The sequence below is a fragment of the Microcebus murinus genome, chromosome X (genome assembly GCF_040939455.1).
Source record: "Microcebus murinus isolate Inina chromosome X, M.murinus_Inina_mat1.0, whole genome shotgun sequence".
Taxonomy (NCBI): Eukaryota; Metazoa; Chordata; class Mammalia; order Primates; family Cheirogaleidae; genus Microcebus; species Microcebus murinus.
This window is the reverse complement of record NC_134136.1, coordinates 20,750,216-20,772,492: the sequence shown is the minus strand read 5'-3', so window position 1 is coordinate 20,772,492 and position 22,277 is coordinate 20,750,216.

Sequence of the window (22,277 nt, the reverse complement as noted above, 5' to 3'; positions counted from 1 at the left end):
ATCTCATTGTGGTTTTGATTTGCATTTCCCTGATGGCCTTTATCAAAAAATCTCCAAACAATAAATGCTGGCGTGGTTGCGGAGAGAGAGGAACACTCCTACACTGCTGGTGGGACTGCAAACTAGTTCAACCTCTGTGGAAAGCAATATGGAGATACCTTAAAGCGATACAAGTGAATCTACCATTTGATCCAGCAATCCCATTGCTGGGCATCTACCCAAATGATCCAGTGACACTCTACAAAAAAGACACCTGCACTCGAATGTTTATAGCAGCACAATTCATAATTGCAAGGCTGTGGAAACAGCCCAAGTGCCCATCAATCAAAGAATGGATTAATAAAATGTGGTATATGTACACCATGGAGTACTATTCAGCTCTAAGAAACAATGGTGATATAGCACACCTTATATTTTCCTGGTTAGAGCTGGAACCCATACTACTAAGTGAAGTATCCCAAGAATGGAAAAACAAGCACCAGATATATTCTCCAGCAAACTGGTATTAACTGAGTAGCACCTAAGTGGACACATAGGTGCTACAGTAATAGGGTATTGGGCAGGTGGGAGGGGGGAGGTGGGCGGGTATATACATACATAGTGAGTGAGATGTGCACCATCTGGGGGATGGTCATGATGGAGACTCAGACTTTTGGGGGGAGGGGGGGAAATGGGCATTTATTGAAACCTTAAAATCTGTACCCCCATAATATACCAAAATAAAAAAAATAATTAAAAAAAAAAAAGAAAATATCCAAACAATACTTATAACTTTTTCCTTGTTTGTCTTTCAGAAAAATAATATTTTTATAATTAATCATTTATAGTATAATTTTACATAACATTCATTCTGAAATGAACTTGAAAAGCTATCAACTATAAAACTATATAAATTTCTGAATACATTTTTAATTATATTGCTTTAAAAATAGAGCTATAGCAAAGCACTGGCCAGAGGGGCAATTGACTTCTGTGTGGCACATTCGGTTTGTTGGAATGTATTCATTTTATGAACTATGCTTGGTTAGGTTGTCAGGTAGGTAGGATCCATATGACTCTGAGTAAACAGACACTAATGCTACAGAAACTTTTCATTCATTGAAATTCATAATTTGTCACCATTTTGACAGGGGATAGGTTGAAGCTTAATCTTTTTAGCATCTATAGACTGGAGGCTGAATGCTTTCCCATTGTAGACCATAGTCATTTACCCCTAGGACTTTATGTCTAGTCTCCTTGCAATCTATATAGTGTAGAATCAGGCATAATAACAATATCTAACATTTATCAAATACTAGCTACTCACTAGATACTGTGCTAAGCTCTTTATGATTATCTTGCCAACTGTATTAAGGTATAAATGGTATATGAAAAACCCTGAACATAATAAATATAAATAATTTGGTGGGTTTAGACATATGTATACACCCTTGTTAACCATGACCACAATCAAAGTAATAAACATATCCAATTACTTCCAAAAATGGGGATAAATATAGCTTGAGCAGGGGATTTGATCAAAAATAGAATAACCTTATATCCTAGGGTCATTATTTAGGATTAAAAGAGATTATGAAGAAATCATGTTAATCTACCCATTTGACTCCAAGAGGGAGATTGGTAACTCTATTTTTAGGTGATCTTCAAAATAATAGCTTCTATTTATAAGCTAGCTATAGCAATCCAGAATACAATAATTTAGCCTAATACAGTTCAATTGTTCTAATAAGCTATTTTCTTATATATTCATTATAACCATAAGATTAATGTTATACTTACACAATGTACTGATAACTAATAACTATCTTTTTAAAAGGGGAAAATGCAGTCAATGATCTATTTTATTTATATAATACTATGATGGTTAATTTTATGTGTCATCTTAGTTAGATCATGGCGCCCAGTTATTTGGTCAAACAGTAGTCTGGATGTCAGGCTATTTTGTAGATATGATTAGCTTTTACAATCAGTTGACTTTAAGCAAAAAAGGCTACCCTTGATAATATAGGTGGGGCCCATACAATCAATTGGAGGCCTTGAGAACAAACACTGGAGTGTCCTGGAAAAGTAGGAATTCTGCCTCAAGACTAACATAGAAATCCTGCCTCAGTTTCCAGCTTGCTGACCTACCCTACATATTTCAGACTGACCAGTCTCCCCAATTGCCTTAGTCAAGTCCATAAAATTTCTGTCTGTCTGTCTCTCTGTCTCTGTGTGTGTAAGTGTGTGTGTATATATATATATACATATATATATATACAGTTGACTCTTGAACAATATGGGGGTTAGGAGTGTCAACCCCCTGTGCAATCAAAACTATGTGTATAAGTTTTGACTCCCCCAAAACTTAACTACTAATAACCTACTGTTGACCAGAAACATTGATGATAACAATAACAGTCAACACATATTTTGCATGCCATATATATATATATATATATATATATATATATATATATATGCTATATTCTTACAATAAATTAAGTTAGGAAAAAGAAAATGTTATTGACAAAATCATTAATGTTATTAACAAATGTTATTTTGTTAATAACAAAATGTTATTAACAAAAAAGATAAAATGTATTTACTGCTCATTAAGTGAAAGCAGATTATCACAAAAGTCTTCATCCTCATTGACTTCACTTTGAGTAGGCTGAAGAGGAAGTAGAAAATGAGGGGTTGATCTTATTGTCTCAGGTGGCAGAGGTGGAAGAGATGGAGGAGGTAGTAGAGGCAGGATAGGCAAGCATACCTTGTTTAATTTTATAGCAATACATTGTAATTTCTGTCTGACTTTTTTGCTTTTTTATTTCTCTAAAAATGTTTCTATAGCACCAATACTTCTTCCACTGCTTTCTTTAGTTTAAGTGCCTGTATCATAAAAGGTCCATGCTGTAAAAGAAGTCAAAAGAAGTTTTGAATTATTGGAAACCTTCTGCCAGATTGTTTAATGTCAATTTGTTTTCTGGTACTGCTTCTTCTGCGTCTTCTTCCTAATCATCTGGCACTGGTTTGAAGCACTCATCACTGACAAGTTGTTTTCTGTTAATTCTTCTCGTGTGTGGTGTCTATTAACTCTAGAATTTCTCCAAGATCTATATCTAGAAATCCTTCACCCTCCCCTCCCCCCGCCACACACACACCTTTTTTGCCATGTTCACAATCTCTTTCATGATTTTCTTGATTGTCTTTGTTGTAAATCTGTGAACTTAAGCACAGCATCTGGATGCAGTTTCTCCAGAAAGAATTTATTGTTTCAGGCTCCATGGCTTTATCCATAATAACAATGACATTTTCAATGGTGTAATCCTTCCAATCATTCATCATGCTCTCTCTATTGGGTTCTTTTCCATAGTGTGGGCAATCCTTTCCATAGAAGATGTGGATAAAAGGTAACTCTTATACACTGTTGGTGGGAATGTTAAGTAGTACATCCGCTATGGAAAACAGTATAGAGATTTCTCAAAAGATAAAAACTAGAACTACCATTCAATCCAAAAATTCCACTGTGTATATATGTGTATACACACACACACACACACACACACACACACATAGATGAAATACAATACTATTCAGCTATAAAAAAGAATGAAATCATGTCATTTGCAGCAACACTGATGGAACTGGAGGTCATTATCTCAAGTGAAATCAGCCAGGCACAGAAAGGCACACATCTCACATTCTCACATCTATGTGGGAGCTAAAAAATTTGAACATATGGAAGTAGACAGTGGAAAAACAGAGACTGGAAAAAGTGAGTGGGGAGGATGAAGAGGAGTGAATTAAAAGTACAAACATAGAATAAGATAACAGAAGTAAATTCAATGTTTGATAGGAGAGTAGGATAACTATACTTAAAAATGTATTATACTCACATAATGAGCACCCTAAATACCCTGACTTGATCACTATACATTATATACTTGTAACAAAATTTCTCATGTGCCCCATAAATTTGCATAAATAAAAACAGTTGTTTTGGCATCTGAGAGCTACAACATTCATATAATTTATGCCAGTGTATAATTTATAAAGTTATTTGCCTGATAGGAATTTTTAAATACAGTTTTAGATAAGATATTATGTGTTTGTGTCACAATAATCTTTTAGCCAATTACATATTCTTTCTAGGAGCTTTATTTATTCTTGAGAATCATACTAAAATATCCAAATTCATAGTAGTCTCAGTGAATGTATCCTACATAATCTTGTACCTATATAATGTATAATATTAAGAATTAATGTCCATTATTTAAATAGTATGCTTTTGAAAGCTACCTGATATCCCATTCAAGGACTAACAAGTCCTTAAAAAATAACCGGATTCTATTCTCATAATAAAACAAAGCAAACTTATACTATCTTGCTTCTTATTTTGTCTAATGCAAATAGCAAAGAAAGCTACCACATCAATTTATTTCTATGGAAATTCAATCACACTTTCTAAAATGGTACTTAATGCAGGAACATGGCTCTATATTGATTTGATGATGTAGGTATTGCACTCAAATATATGTGTCCTGCAATTCACAGAGTCAATTAATCAAACAAATTAGGTAAATTATTACAAGGAATATAGAGAAATCAATGCATAGAAAGCTCTTATGTTTGAAATGTTAACCAATGATACTGCAACTCATTGAATTACATTTGGGTTGTGGAATGGCCTCTTTTCTAGAGTTTACATTGAATGTTACACTACTATTCATTTGAAATTATAGGATACTGGGATTGCTGTCTCCAAGAGCAATTTTCACATAAAAGTAGATTTAGGGAAAGAGATATCTTAAAGAGATAATCCCCAACCCACCCCAACACATGAATGCATACTATTCCATAGGAAATTTGCACATTGCTTCTTGGCCTTCAACAAAAAAAATAATATATTTTATTTTATCTTTCTTTTATTTTATTTTATCATATTATGGGAGTACAAATATTGTTAGGGTTACATATATTGCCCCTGCTATTCCTTCCCCCGCCCCCCCTTGCCAAAACATCAAACGTGTCCAACCTTCAGGTGGTGCGCATCGCACCTATTTGGTAAGTATAAATTCTTCTCCTCCTCCCCCCTCCCATTTGCCCACCACCCGATAAAAGTTTGTGGGTTTTTTTTTCCTTTTTTTTTTTTTGATCTTTGGGTTACATTGTATATCTTTGCCTTTCCCTTGGAAGGGTTAGTGGTAATTGTTATTAACATTTTAATACCGTGCATGCTCTCTCTATAAATTAGCTTATAAAATTTATTAGCCAGGTAAAACTATAAAATATTTTTAAGAAATTAAGAAAAATTCAAAGAACAGCTATTTTGACAAAAACCAAAGTATAGTGAGTTATTTGAAACTTAAAAGAAACTATTAGGCAGTCTCTTAAGTATTGTATACTATATATTTCTCATATATGGAACAATAGCAACAGTTTTTGCTACCACCAGCACCATCAACACCACCAGCACCACCTTCCACATTTTGTATTAACATGTGCATACAGTAAGATCATAGAGATATGACTGACAAGCACAGCCAATAGCCAGGAAGAAAAATGTGACATATCTAATATGAATAATAAAATCAACTCAGTTTCCCAATTTTAAATTGTCAAAAACTGCTACATAAAAATGATTTCTATAATTCTTCTATTGGAGGTAACTGAAATGACAGATCTGTCAAAGATTTGACTGGAACCAGACATATGGGATTGCTTACTATCTGTTACAATATTTTGACCTCATAATAACTTTCATAAGGTTTGATCAATTATCATCTTGTGAGGATTAAGAGTCTAACTAATAATTTTCATTTGTCAAGAACAGTAAGGTACGCTCTTGCGTCAGTATGAAAAATAAGATATAAACTGAAATGCTGGTCCTTTAAAGTCAGGCATTGATATCTTAGTACAACTACACATCAATTTCACTTTCTCATGCACTGAAATCTCCTGAATAATACTAATAACATTCTTGATTTACTCTGTAGGAGCTTATTTTTTAATAATAAATCTTTTGGATTATATAATATGATAAAATCATATCTATATGTGTACATGTATATGCACATACCTACATATATAGCCAACTTTTTGAAAAGAAGTCTATTTAACATTTTATTTTTTAATTTCAGGATATTATGAGGGTACAAACATTTTGGTTACATGTTATGACTTTTCCACATCCAAACCATGATTTGAGATGTGCCCTTCCCCCCACACAGTGCTCACCTCCTGCATTAGTTGTGACTTTACCTACCCCAACCACCCAACCCCCAAAGAATATTACTATTATGTGAGCACCTGAGTGTTGATCAGTCGGTGCCAGTTTGATGGCAAGTACATGTGGTGCCTATTCTTCCATTCTTGTGATACCTCACTTCGGAGGATGGGCTCAAGCTCTATCCAGGAAAATATAAGAGGTGCTAGATCACCATTGTTTTTGTTTGTTTGTTTGTTTATAATTGAGTTGTATTCCACTGTATACATATTTCATATTTTATTAATCCACTCATGGATTGACGGGAACTTGGGTTGTTTCCACATCCTTGCTATAGTGAATTGTGCTGCCATAAACATTTGAGTGCAGATATCTTTAATATAGAATAACTTTTGTTACTTTGGCTAGATACCTATTACTGCTATTGCTGGATCAAATGTTGGTTGTACTTGTAGCTCTTTGAGTTATTTCCAAATTCTTTTCTACAGAGGTTGCACTAATTTACAGTCTCACCAGCAGTGTAAGAGTGTTTCTATCTCTCCACATCCTCACCAGCATTTGTTGCTTTAGGATTTTTTTATAAAGACCAATCTCAGTGGACTTATACCTCTATAGAGCATTCCACCCAAATAAAGCAGAATATACATTCTTCTCATCAGCTCATGGAATTTTCTCCAGAATTGATCACATATTAGGCCACAAATCAGACTCCAATAAATTCAAAAAAATAGAAATAAAGCCATGTGTCTTCTCAGTTCATAGTGGTATAAAATTAGAGTTCAATTCCAACAGAAATAACACACACCACTTCACAAAATCATGGACATTAAACAATCTATTTTTGAATAACTATTAGGTAAAGGAGGAAATACAGAGAGAAATCAAAACATTCTTCGAACTTAATGATAATGGGGACACAAGTGATCAAAATCTGTGGGACTCAGCAACAGCATTCCTGATAAGAAAATTAATAGCATTAAATACTCACATCCAAAAAACAGAAAACTCAAATATAAACAATTTGATAAACAGTCTCAAGAAATTGGAAAAGGAAGAGCAAATCAAATCCAAACCTAGCAGAAGAAAATAAATATGATCAAGGCAGAACTAAATTAAATTGAAAGCAAAAGAACTATACAGAAGGTCAACAAAATCAAAAGCTGGTTTTTCGAAAATATAAACAAAATTGACAGCCTTCTTGCCAGATTGACAAGAACGCGAAGGGAAAGAACACTAATAAACTCAATTAGAAATGAAAAAGGAGGGGACGGAGCAAGATGGCGGACGAATAACACCGCCAGACAGAGTGTCTTTCCAGAAAAGAAAGATTCTAGCAGAAATTAGAGGAAAGAAGCAAGAAGACGAGCATACAGAGGACAAGGGCCGGAAGGAGGGGTACCTGAGACCCCAGGAGACTCCATGGGAGGAGGCTGCTGAGGAGAACTGGAGGCTGAGACCACCGGAGCAGCCCGGAGACCAGCAGCAAGGGTAGGTGGATTTGCTGTTTCCCCTCCCCTGCATTTGGGACTGCTGGTGGGCTCCCCAGCGGGTGGAGAGACCTGTGGACACCAGCACAGAGACTGCCGCCACCAACCAGCGGTGAGCCTGTAGCAGACGTGGCACCAGGTTCCCAACTTCCTCCGGGCAACTCCGTGTGCACAGACCCAAGCCGCGAGGCAGGCGCCATATTGCCTCCTCCCCACCTCCGCCGACCCTACCCGTGGCTGCCCAGAGAGACAATACAGCCACCACCCAGGGGCACCTCCAGGGAACGGGACCTTCCCTTTTAGGACCCTACAGCTGACTCAGGGGAACTGAGACTGTGAGCTCCCTACCCGCCCACCCTCCCAGGTGCTGCTGGCACGGTGTTCCCAGGAGAACGGTGCCGACTCAGAGGCTGAGACACATGACCAAGCTTGGGCTCCCTGTAGGTGAATTGGGACCGGAAATCCTCTCCCTGGTGGGGATACAGTTTGAACTCTGGGACCCAGAGGTCGGACCTGCAGACCAGATCCCCTGCACCGAGGGCTAGCATTGCCCAGGGCACAGAAGGGTTATACGTGAACTGCCTACTGAGGTGTGTGTGCCTCCAGGGGCGGATCGGGGTACTAGAGGGCAACCCTACTCCCAGGAGGAGGCGGTGCGCCCAATCCAGGTGGCGTTCCTGAGCAGGGAACCTTTACGCCAGCATCACAGTCCGGGGAGGCCTGGTGGCTTGTGGTCTGGCCTGCTGGCGGAGGCCCAGGAGTAGCTGCGGACTTGGGGAGGGTGGAAAGAAGCGAGGCCCACTCCAGACTGAAGGTCTCAGACAGCCCCACCCCCACACGCAGACTTTCTGGCTGAGCGGGACAATTCCAGCCCCACCCTGACACCTTTCCCTGGAAGCAGAGAACAGAACTTTGACCCCTGCTAAGGGCCTGATGGCAGGCTTACTCAACCCAGCTCCGCCCAGAACAAGAGCTGAACAGGACACAAAATCAAGAGCATAGCCTGTTCCTCTAAGCAAACGCCACCTACTGACAGGGAATGCATCTTGCACAGCCTTTCCACAGCACCCACTGACTCAATATACAGGGAGTGGTCCAATTTCAGCCACAGACACCACCTAACGCCTCAGAAACTAAACAAGGTGTGTGAATACCCAAACAATAACTTAAGGAAAAAACAACAACTGATTGACATGGGAAAAAATCAGCGTAAGAACTCAGGAAATATGAAGAACCAAAAGGAAAACTGACCCCCAAAGAGGAGCACGAGCCCCCTAAAAACGGACACCAACCAATATCAGGCAAACAATATGAGAGAAGAGGAATTTCGTATGTGGATCATAAGATCACTCACCCAGCTCTAACAACAACTCAACAACCAACAAAAAGAAACCACAAAAAGCCTCCAGGATATGGGAAAATAAATGGACACAATGAAGAAAAGTGTAACCGAATTCCTGGAAACGAAGAATCAATTCAAGGAACTACAAAATACAGTGGAAAGTCTCATGAACAGGATAGATCTAACAGAAGAAAGAATCTCAGAGCTTGAAGATAACACCCTCCAATTAAATAAATCAGTCACAGAAATAGAGCAGAGAAACAAGAGAAAAGAGCAAAGCCTACAAGAGCTGTGGGATTATGTGAAGAAACCTAATGTGAGGGTCATAGGGTTGCAAGAAGGGGAAGAAGACAACACTCAAGGGTTGGACAAGCTGTTTGAAGATATAATAGAGGAAAATTTCCCAAGCCTTGCTCAAAATCTTGATATACAAGCTCAAGAAGCTCAAAGGACCCTTGGGAGATTCAATGCAAACAGGAAGATGTCACGACATGCAGTCATCAGACTGACCAAAGTATCAACTAAAGAGGCCCTTCTAAGAGATGTAAGACAAAAGAAGCAAGTAACATACAAGGGAAAGCCAATTCGAATAACATCAGACTTCTCTAATGAGACTTTACAAGCAAGGAGAGACTGGGGCCCCATTCTCACTCTTTTGAAACAAAACAATGCCCAGCCTAGAATATTATTCCCTGAAAAACTAAGCTTCGTATATGAAGGAGAAACAAAAACATTCTCAGACAAGCAAAGGCTCAGAGAATTCACCAAGACAAGACCAGCCCTACAAGAAGTACTTAAAACAGCGTTACGCACGGAACATCATAATAATAACCCACGAATATAAAAACAACCAAAACCCAAAGATATTAAAGGCCAGATATTACAATGGCTCAAGACAGAAATCATAGCAACAACATCCAACCCAACAGAATGATCAGTAATCTACCTTACCTATCAGTTCTCTCAATAAATGTGAATGGCTTAAACTCTCCACTCAGGAGACATAGGCTGGCTGAATGGACAAGAAAATACAGGCCAAGTATATGATGTCTTCAGGAAACACATCTAACCTGCAAGGATGCATATAGACTAAATATAAAAGGGTGGAGATCAATATTCCAAGCAAATAGAAGCCAAAAGAAGGCTGGTGTGGCAGTTCTAATTTCAGACGATTTAGTTTTTAAACCAACAAAAGTAGTGAAAGACAAAGAGTGTCATTATATAATGGTGAAGGGCACAGTCCAACAAGAAGAGATAACAATTTTAAATATATATGTACCCAACTTAGGTGTACCCAGATTCATAAAGCAAACCTTATTGGAGCTAAGCAAATGGATTAATAACAACTCCATAATCGCCGGAGATTTCAACACCCCACTGACGGCACGAGACAGATCCTCCAAACAGAAAATTAATAAAGAAATAATGGACTTAAGCAAAATTCTAGAACAATTTGGTCTGACAGACATCTACAGAACATTCTACCAAAAATCCACTGAATATACATTCTTCTCTTCAGTTCACGGGACATTCCCTAAGATTGACCGTATCCTGGGACACAAAGAAAATCTCAAGAAATTTAAAAAAATAGAAATCATACCATGTACCATTTCAGATCACAGTGGAATAAAAGTAGAAATCAACCCTTACAGAAACTCACATTTCTACACAAAAACGTGGAAATTAAACAACCTCCTACTAAATGATTTCTTAATAAATGAAGAAATCAAGACGGAAATAAAAAAGTTCTATGAAGAAAATGACAATGGAGAGACAGGTTATCAACTCCTCTGGGACACAGCTAAAGCAGTTCTGAGAGGAAAGTTTATCTCCATAAATGCCTATAACCAAAAGACAAGAAGATCACAAATAGAAAATCTAATGTAATGACTCAAAGTGCTGGAAAAAAAGAACAGACCAACCCCAAACCCAGCAGAAGAAGTGAAATCAACAAGATTACATCAGAACTAAACGAAGTTGAAAACAGGGAAGCTATTCAGGAGATTAATAAAACAATAAATTGGTTCTTTGAAAAAATAAACAAAATTGACACACCATTGGCTAAGCTAACGAAAAGCAGAAAAGAGAAGTCTCTAATAAGCTCCATGAGGAATAAAAAAGGAGCTATCACAACTGATCCCAAAGAGATACAAGATACAATTTATGAATACTACAAAAATCTTTATGCACACAAACTGGAAAATGTGGATGAAATGCACAAATTTCTAGAAACACACGGCCTCCCTAGGCTCAACCAGGAAGAAATAGATTCCCTGAACAGACCAATCTCAACAGCTGAAATAGAAACAGCAATTAAAAATCTCCCTAAAAAGAAAAGTCTCAGTCCAGATGGCGTCACACCTGAATTTTACCACACTTACAAAGAAGAACTAGTACCTATCTTGCAGAAATTATTCCACAACATCGAGAAGAATGGAAACCTCCCCGACACCTTTTATAAAGCAAATATTACACTGATACCAAAACCAGGAAAGCATGTAACAAAAAGGAAAACTACAGACCAATATCCCTAATGAATATAGATGCAAAAATATTCATCAAAATCTTAGCTAACCGAATCCAGACACATATCAAAAAAATAATCCACCACGACCAAGTGGGCTTCATCCCAGGAATGCAGGGATGGTTCAACATATGTAAATCTATAAATGCAATTCACCACATATACAGAAGCAAAAACAAAGCCCACATGATTCTTTCAATAGATGCAGAAAAAGCTTTTGACAAAATTCAACACCCTTTCATGATACGAACACTTAAGAAAATAGGCATAGAAGGGACATACCTAAAAATAATACAAGTCATATATGACAGACCCATAGCCAACATCATACTGAATGGGGAAAAATTGAAATCATTCCCACTTAGAACTGGAACCAGACAAGGCTGCCCACTATCTCCACTTCTGTTCAACATAGTGCTGGAAGTCTTGGCTACAGCAAACAGACAGGAAAATGGAATCAAAGGTATCTAAATAGGGGCAGAAGTGATCAAACTTTCACTGTTTGCTGATGATATGATATGGTATCTAGAAAACCTCAAAGATTCAACCAGGAAACTCCTGGAACTGATCAATGAATTTAGTAAAGTCTCAGGATACAAAATCAATACACAGAAATCAGAGGCATTCATATATGCCAACAACAATCTAATTGAGAACCAAATCAAAGACTCAATTCCCTTCACAATAGCAACAAAGAAATTAAAGTACCTAGGAATATACTTAACCAAGGACGTAAAAGACCTCTACAGGGAGAACTATGGAACACTGCGGAAGGAAATAGCAGAGGATGTAAACAGATGGAAATCCATACCATGCTCTTGGATCGGCAGACTCAATATCATCAAAATGTCTATACTACCCAAACTGATCTACAGATTCAATGCAATACCTATTAAAATCCCATCAGCATTCTTCACAGATATAGAAATAATAATTTTACGCTTTGTATGGAACCAAAGAAGACCCCGAGTATCAAGAGCAATTCTAGGCAACAAAAACAAAATGGGAGGCATTAATATGCCAGATATCAAACTATACTACAAAGCTGTAGTAACTAAATCAATATGGTTTTGGCACAAAAATAGGAATATTGACCAGTGGAACAGATGTGAGAATCCTGATATAAAACCATCCTCATATAACCATCTAATCTTTGACAAAGCAGACAAAAACATACGCTGGGGAAAAGAATCCCTTTTCAATAAATGGTGCCAGGAAAACTGGATAGCCACCTGTAGAAGGCTAAAACGGGACCCACGTCGTTCACCTCTCACAAAAACCAGCTCACGCTGGATAACAGATTTAAACTTAAGGTTTGAAACTATTGGAACTCTAGAGGAAAAAGTTGGTAACACTCCATTGGACATTGGCCTGGGCAAAGAGTTTATGAAGAAGTCCCCAAAGGCAATCACAGCAGCAACAAAAATAAATAAATGGGACATGATCAAACTACAAAGCTTCTGCACAGCCAAAGAAATAGTCATGAAAGTAAACAGACAACCTACAGAATGGGAGAAAATTTTTGCATCCTATGCATCCGATAAGGGACTGATAACTAGAATATACTTAGAACTCACGAAACTCAGGAAGAAAAAATCAAATAACCCCATTAAAAAGTGGGCAAAGGACTTGAACAGAAACTTTTCTAAAGAAGACAGAAGAATGGCCAACAAACATATGAAGAAATGCTCAACATCTCTAATCATCAGGGAAATGCAAATCAAAACCACAATGAGATATCACTTAACCCCAGTGAGAATGGCCTTTATCAAAAAATCTCCAAACAATAAATGCTGGCGTGGTTGCGGAGAGAGAGGAACACTCCTACACTGCTGGTGGGACTGCAAACTAGTTCAACCTCTGTGGAAAGTAATATGGACATACCTTAAAGCGATACAAGTGAATCTACCATTTGATCCAGAAATCCCATTGCTGGGCATCTACCCAAAAGATCCAATGACACTCTACAAAAAAGTCACCTGCACTCGAATGTTTATAGCAGCACAATTCATAATTGCAAGGCTGTGGAAACAGCCCAAGTGTCCATCAATCCAAGAATGGATTAATAAAATGTGGTATATGTATGCCATCGAGTACTATTCAACTCTAAAAAACAATGATGATATAGCACATCTTATATTTTCCTGGTTAGAGCTAGAACCCATACTACTAAGTGAAGTATCACAAGAATGGAAAAACAAGCACCATATATATTCTCCAGCAAACTGGTATTAACTGAGTAGCACCTAAATGGACACATAGGTGCTACAGTAATAGAATATTGGGCAGGTGGGAGGGGGAGGTGGTGGGTATATACATACATAATGAGCGAGATGTGCACCATCTGGGGGATGGTCATGATGGAGACTCAGACTTTTGAGGGGAGGGGAGGGAATGGGCATTTATTGAAACCTTAAAATCTGTACCCCCATAATATGCCAAAATAAAAAAAAAAAACTTTTTATCAAAAACTCCATTAAAAGATAAACTCAGGGTGGAAGAATACATGGTCCATATGTATAATAGAAAGGTTTATTATCTAGAAAATGTGAAATACTCTTGTGTATCAATAAGAATAATGATAGAGGATCCATTCTAGAAAATGGGTGGAACAGTTGAACAGGAACTTCATGGAAGTGTAAATCCAAAGGATCAAAACAGGGATAAATATCCAATCTCAATAGTAATCAAGGAAATGCAAATTAAAACCACAGTAAGTTCTTCCCATCAGCTCACGGGACATTCTCTAATATTGACCATATCCTAGGACACAAATTAAACCTCAAGAAATTTAAAAAATTAGAAATCATATCATGTAACTTCTCAGATCACAGTGGAATAAAAATAGAAATGAACCCTAAAAGAAACTCACATTTCTACACAAAAACGTGGAAATTAAACAACCTCCTACTAAATGATTACTTCATAAATGAAAAAATCAAGATAGAAATAAAAAAATTCTATGAAAATAATGACAATGGAGAGACAAGTTATCAAATCCTCTGGCACAGCTAAAGCAGTTCTGAGAGTAAAGTTTATTTCCATAAATGCCTATAACCAAAAGTCAAAAAGATCACAAATAGACAATCTAACAAAACAACTCAAAGAGCTGGATAAAGAAGAACAGACCAACCCCAAATCCAGCAGAAGAAGTGAAATCAACAAGATCACATCAGAACTAAATGAAATTGAAAACAGGGAAGCTATTCAGGAGATTAATAAAAAAAAAAACTTGGTTCATTGAAAAAATAAACAAAATTGACACGCCATTGGCTAAGCTAACGAAAAGCAGAAAAAAGAGATCTCTAATAAGCTCCATCAGGAATAAAAAAGGAGATATCACAACTGATTCCAAAGAGATACAAGATATAATTTATGAATACTACAAAAATCTTTATGCACACAAACTAGAAAATGTGGAGGAAATGCACAAATTTCTAGAAACACACAGCCTCCCTAGGCTCAACCAGGAAGAAATAGATTCCCTGAACAGACCAATCTCAAGAGCTGAAATAGAAAGAGCAATTAAAAATCTCCCTAAAAAGAAAAGTCCCGGTCCTGATGGTTTCACACCCGAATTTTACCATACTTACAAAGAAGAACTAGTACCTATCTTGCAGAAACTATTCCACAACATGGAAAAGAACAGAAACCTCCCCGACACCTTTTATAAAGCAAATATTACACTGATACCCAAACCAGGAAAGGATGCAACAAAAAAAGAAAACTACAGACCAATATCCCTAATGAATATAGATGCAAAAATTTTCAACAAAATCTTAGCTAATGGAATCCCGACACTTATCAAAAAAATAATCCACCACGACCAAGTGGGCTTCATCCCAGGGATGCTTCAACATACATAAATCTATAAATGCAATTCGCTACATAAACAGAAGCAAAAGCAAAGACCACATGATTCTTTCAATAGATGCAGAAAAAGCTTTTGACAAAATTCAACACCTTTCATGATACGAACACTTAAGAAAATAGGCATAGAAGGGATATACCTAAAAATGATATAAGCTATATATAACATACCCATAGCCAACATCATACTGAATGGGGAAAAATTGAAATCATTCCCACTTAGAACTGGAGTCAGACAAGGCTGCCCACTATTTCCACTTTTGTTCAACATAGTGCTGGAAGTCCTGGCTACAGCAATCAGACAGGAAAATGGAATTAAAGGTATCCAATAGGGGCAGAAGAGATCCAACTTTCACTGTTTGTTGACGATATGATATTATATCTAGAAAACCCCAAAGATTCAACCAAGAAACTCCTGGAACTGATCAATGAATTTAGTAAAGCCTCAGGAAACAAAATCAATACACAGAAATCAAAGGCATTCATATATGCCAAAAACAATCTAATTGAGAACCAAATCAAAGACTCAATCCCCTTCACAATAGCAACAAAGAAATTAAAGTACCTAGGAATATACTTAACCAGGGACGTAAAAGACCTCTACAGGGAGAACTATGAAACACTGAGGAAGGCAATAGCAGAGGATGTAAACAGATGGAAATCAATACCATGCTCATGGATTTCAGCAGATTCAACATCATTAAAATGTCTATACTATACAAACTGATCTACAGATTCAATGCAATACCTATTAAAATCCCATCAGCATTCTTCTCAGATATAGAAAAAAATAATTTTATGCTTCGTATGGAACCAAAGAACACCCCGAATATCAAGAGCAATTCTAGGCAACAAAAACAAAATGGGAGGCATTAATATGCCAGATATCAACCTATACTACAAAGCTGTAGCAATTTAATCAATATGGTAATGGCACAAAAATAGGAATATTGACCAGTGGAAAAGATGTGAGAATCCTGATATAAAACCATCCTCATATAGCCATCTAATCTTTGACAAAGCAGACAAAAACATACGCTGGGGAAAAGAATCCCCTTTCAATAAATGGTGCTGGGAAAACTGGATAGCCACCTGTAGAAGGCTAAAACAGGACCCACATCTTTCACCTCTCACAAAAGTCAACTGACGCAGGATAACAGACTTAATCTTAAGGTATGAAACTATTAGAACTCTAGAGAAAAAAGTTGGAAACACTCTCCTAGACAACGAGCTAGGCAAAGAGTTTATGAAGAAGTCCCCAGAGCCAATCACAGCAGCAACAAAAATAAATAAATGGGACATGATCAAACTACAAAGCTTCTGCACAGCCAAAGAAATAGTCATGAAAGTAAACAGACAACCTACAGAATGGGAGAAAATTTTTGCATCCTATGCATCCGATAAGGGACTGATAACTAGAATCTACTTAAAACTCACAAAAATCAGCAAGAAAAAATCAAATAACCCTATTAAAAAGTGAGCAAAGGACTTGAACAGAAACTTTTCTAAAGAAGACAGAAGAATGGCCAACAAATATATGAAAAAATGCTTAATATCTCTAATCATCAGGGAAATGCAAATCAAAACCACAATGAGATATCACTTAACCCCAGTGAGAATGGCCTTTATCAAAAAGTCCCCAAACAATAAATGCTGGCGTGGATGCGGAGAGAGAGGAACACTCCTACACTGCTGGTGAGACTGCAAACTAGTTCAACCTCTGTGGAAAGCAATATGTAGATACCTTAGAGGGATACAAGTGGATTTACCATTTGATCCAGCAATCCCATTGCTGGGCATCTACCCAAAAGATCCAATGACACTCTACAAAAAAGACACCTGCACTCGAATGTTTATAGCAGCACAATTCATAATTGCAAGGCTGTGGAAACAGCCCAAGTGTCCATCAATCCAAGAATGGATTAATAAAATGTGGTATATGTATATCATGGAGTACTATTCAGCTCTAAGAAACAACAGTGATATAGCACATCTTATATTTTCCTGGTTAGAGCTGGAACCCATACTATTAAGTGAAGTTTTCCAAGAATGGAAAAACAAGCACCACATATACTCACCAGAATATTGGTATTACCTGAGTAGCACCTAAGTGGGCACATAGGTACTACAGTAATATGGTATTGGGCAGGTGGGAGGGGGTACGGGTTGGGTATATACATATATAAGGAGAAAGATGTGCACCATCTGGGGGATGGTCATGCTGGAGACTCAGACTTGTGGGTGGAGGGTTGGAATGGGCATTTATTGAAACCTTAAAATCTGTACCCCCATAATATGCCAGAAAAAAGAAAACACAGTGAGATAACTTAATTTACTCACTAGATTGGCAATAACTTAAAGATGTTAGAAGGCCTCAGAACAATAAGTACTCTCATACACTTCTGGCTGCAGTGTAAATTAGTATAATCTCTTTCAATAAAAGTTAGTGCCTAGTAAAGTTGATGATACATGTACCCTATAATTTATCAAGTACCATTTTTAGATATATTGGTAAACTAGCACACAACATATATCCAGATAGAGGTATAGATATATACACGTTAGACATTTATACTTAGGTGGTACACTTGTGAAAAATAAAGGGAAGAGATTAAAATAAGGGTCATGACAAATATTTTGTCTATTGGGGAAGCCAAGGTTTGATATTAGTCAGGGACAATGGGACAGTGAAGGGCTTCTGGGTAGCTAGCAGTGTTCTATTTTGATACAGATTGTGATTATGCAGATGATTACTTTATGATGATTCATCTTTAAACTGTACATTTGTGTTTTATGAACTTATTAAATATGTGATATATTTTACAACTAAAAATTTTGCTTAATGATTAATAAAAATCATTAGATATATCATAAACCTCAAAGCCTTACTGTCTTTTCTAAAAAAATGAATGAATCTTGAACATTCCAATAGTAAAGTTCTAAAACGAATATTACCATGGTGTTTTTCATCTTTATATTATGAGGCAATCTTAAAGAAGTTGTAGATACTTCAAAGCTTGTGATAATTTAAATAGTAGTTTCTTTTGTCTGGTTTATATAAATATTTAATGAAATATGTTCATATCCACTTATCATATTCTACTTTCACCAAGAAGGATTATGTCTAATTACATGAAACAAAAGGTTTTCAACTGTCTTTCTTTGCATTAACTGAAAGGAACTTTTGAAAAAAATAAATCCAAACACTTAGGCAAAAAAAAAAAAGAGTCAAATATTTTTTAATCTCATTTTTCTTCACAGTAACTGCTTTGCATATGTTCTACATTTGTTCAGGTAGTGCTTTGAAATCTACTTCTGTATGTGGTTAATTCTTATAGATCTGAATTGTGTTGTCATGGAAACTCAAAGCTTATTGATATACTTCAATAGTGCTGATTGGTGAGAAAAATAGTTTGGTAGCCTGTTATTTGCATCTTTAAAATTTGTATGAGACAGGAATACCAATAAAAGCATTTATGTAAAGACAAAAACCACATCACAGGCAAAGTCATTATGTAATCATTAAGAAAATTTATTTATTCTTAGCATGACTTGCAAGACAAAATTTTGTAAAAAACATTTAGACAACTAAAGAAAAATATTCCACATAATTTGTATAAATTCCATATTGTACATAGATAGCTTACTGAATGTGCATTATTTTACTATTAGAGTGAATATTTTCATGTTGTATTCATTGTTCATATTCCAACAAAAACTGAACTTATAAATGTTTTCTTTCAAAGTGTTTTCTACCAATTAATTGATTTTCTAATATTTTTCATTTTCTATTATTACTCTATTATATTTGCAACTTTGAAAAACTCTATTGTATTTTAACCTTTGAAAAAATATTACTTTTTTCTTTCTTATCAAAATACAATACCTGTAAGCACCAGATGGTGCTTATGTATATTTTCTATAATGAGCTTTAAGAAGCTTCTTTTTTACTGAGTTGTTGCTACATAGCTAATAAATCAAATTCTAAGCTTTAGAGTTTGGCTTATTGTTGGACATAAAAATTTAGTTTGTGAGTTTTGGCCCAATAGAACATCAAGAGAAAATCATGGGAAGTTATTCCCAATAAGATCTTCTCAAGTGTTTGATGTCATTATAGAAATGTATTGCAGGCCTGTGCTAATGCATAACTCATGTTGAAAAGAAGTTATGAAATTGTTGGGCTAAGTTTATGATCTGGTTTCTAGCCCGCAGGTTTGCAATTAACAAGTTAGGTATAAAATCTAACATTTAGTTCTTAGGTGGCATTGATTTGTTTATTTGTTTCTCACACTTTAATGTGCTCAGTGATAACCAGAGGATTTTGGTAAAATGTAGATTCTCTGATTCCATAGGTCTGGCGTGAAGCTGGAACTACTTTACTTCCAATAAGTTTGCTGAAAATGCTCATGCTGCTGAACCCTAGACTACATTTTGTGTGGCAAGGGCTTAGATTATATGTTGTTTGATGAAGTACATATGGCCAACTATCTGTCACTGGGTAAATAATCTTTGAGATTTCAAGTTCCTGAGATATTTTTCTCCATGGGTCTTTACAGCCCTCACATTTGGCCAGAACCTTATCTCTAGATCTTATGCCACTATTCCTATATAATTTGCTTCATCTCAATAGGAAGCCATTTCTGGCCCTCAAAATTTGTTAAGATCTATTCCTGAAAGCTCCCTTTATCCTTTGATCCTGTTGTAGCCCTTATCTCACTCCACTGTAGTAACCCACTTAGTTTTATGCCTCTTTTTTGTTTTCTTTCCTTTCTTTTAGGTGACACATAATTGTTAAACATATTTATGCAATACAGAGTGATTTTTTTTATTTCTGCATATTATGGGGGTACAAATATTAAGGTTTCAAAAAATGCTCTTTCCTCCCCTCCCTGCAACAACTCTGAGTTTCCAGCACGACCATCCTCCAGATGGTGCACATCTCACTCATTATGTATGTATATACCTGCCCTCCTCCCTTCCCACCTACTCAATACCCAATTACTGTAGTTCCTATGTGTCCACTTAGGTGCTACTCAGTTAATATCAGTTTTCTGGTGAGTATATGTGGAGTTTGTTTTTCCATTCTTGGGATAATTCACTTAGCAGTATGGGTTCCAGCTCTAACTAGGAAAATATAAGATGTGCTATAACTCCGTTGTTTCTTAAGAGCTGAATAGTACTCCATGATATACATATACCACATTTTATTAATCCATTCTTGGATTGATGGGCACTTGGGCTGTTTCCACAGCCTTGCAATTATGAATTGTGCCGCTATAAACATTCGGGCGCAGGTGTCTTTCTTGTAGAGTGTCATTGGATCTTTTGGGTAGATGCCCAGTAATGGGACTGCTGGATCAAATAGTAGATCCACTTGTATCGCTTTAAGGTATCTACATATTGTTTTCCACAGAGGTTGAATTAGTTTGCAGTCCCACCAGCAGTGTAGGAGTGTTCCTCTCTCTCCGCATCCACGCCAGTATTTATTGTTTGGGGACTTTTTGATAAAGGCCACTCTCACTGGGGTTAAGTGATATCTCATTGTGGTTTTGATTTGCATTTCCCTGATGATATTAGAGATGTTGAGCATTTTTCCATATGTTTGTTGGCCATTCTTCTGTCTTCTTTAGAAAAGTTTCTGTTCAAGTCCTTTGCCCACTTTTCAATAGGGTTATTTGATTTTTACTTGCTGATTTCCATGAGTTCTAAGTAGATTCTAGTTATCAGCCCCTTACCAGATGCGTACGATGCAAAGATTTTCTCCCATTCTGTAGGTTGTCTGTTTACTTTCTTGACTATTTCTTTGGCTGTGCAGAAGCTTTGTAGTTTGAACATGTCCCATTTATTTATTTTTGTTGCTGCTGTGATTGGCTCTGGGGACTTCTTCATAAACTCTTTGCCTAGCCCGTTGTCTAGGAGAGGGTTTCCAACATTTTCCTCTAGAATTCTAATAGTTTCATACCTTAGGTTTAAGTCTGTTATCCAGCATCAGTTGGTTTTTTTGAGAGGTGAAAGATGTGGGTCATGTTTTAGCCTTGCACAGGTGGCTATCCAGTTTTCCCAGCACCATTTATTGAAAAGGGATTCTTTTCCCCAGCGTATGTTTTTGTCTGCTTTGTCAAAGATTAGATGGCCATATGAGGAGGGTTTTATATCAGGATTCTCACATCTGTTCCACTGGTGAATATTCCTATTTTTGTGCCATTACAAGATTGTTTTAATTATGGAAGCTTTGTAGTATAGTTTGATATCTGGCATACTGATACCTCTCATTTTGTTTTTGTTGCCAAAGATTGCTTTTGATATTTGGGTCTTCTCTGATGCCATACAAAGTGTAAAATTACGTTTCCTATATCTGTGAAGAATGCTGGTGGGATTTTAATAGGTATTGCATTGAATCTGTAGATCAGTTTGGGTAGTATAGACATTTTAACTATGTTGAGTTTGCCGACCCACTAGCATGGTATGGATTTCCACCTCTTTACATCCTCTGTTATTTCCTTCTTCAGTGTTTCATAGTTCTCCCTGTAGAGGTCTTTTACCTCCTTGGTTAAGTATATTCCTAGGTACTTTAATTTCTTTGTTGCTATTGTGAAGGGAATTGAGTCTTTGATTGGTTCTCAATTAGATTGTTGTTGGCGTATATGAATGCCTCTGATTTCTGTGTATTGATTTTGTATCCTGAGACTTTACTAAATTCATTGATCAGTTCCAGGAGTTTCTTGGTTGAATCTTTGGGGTTTTCTAGATATAATATCATATCAGCAGAAAACAGTGCAAGTTTGATCCCTTCTGCCCCTATTTGGATACCTTTAATTATACTTTCCTCTCTGATTGCTATAGCCA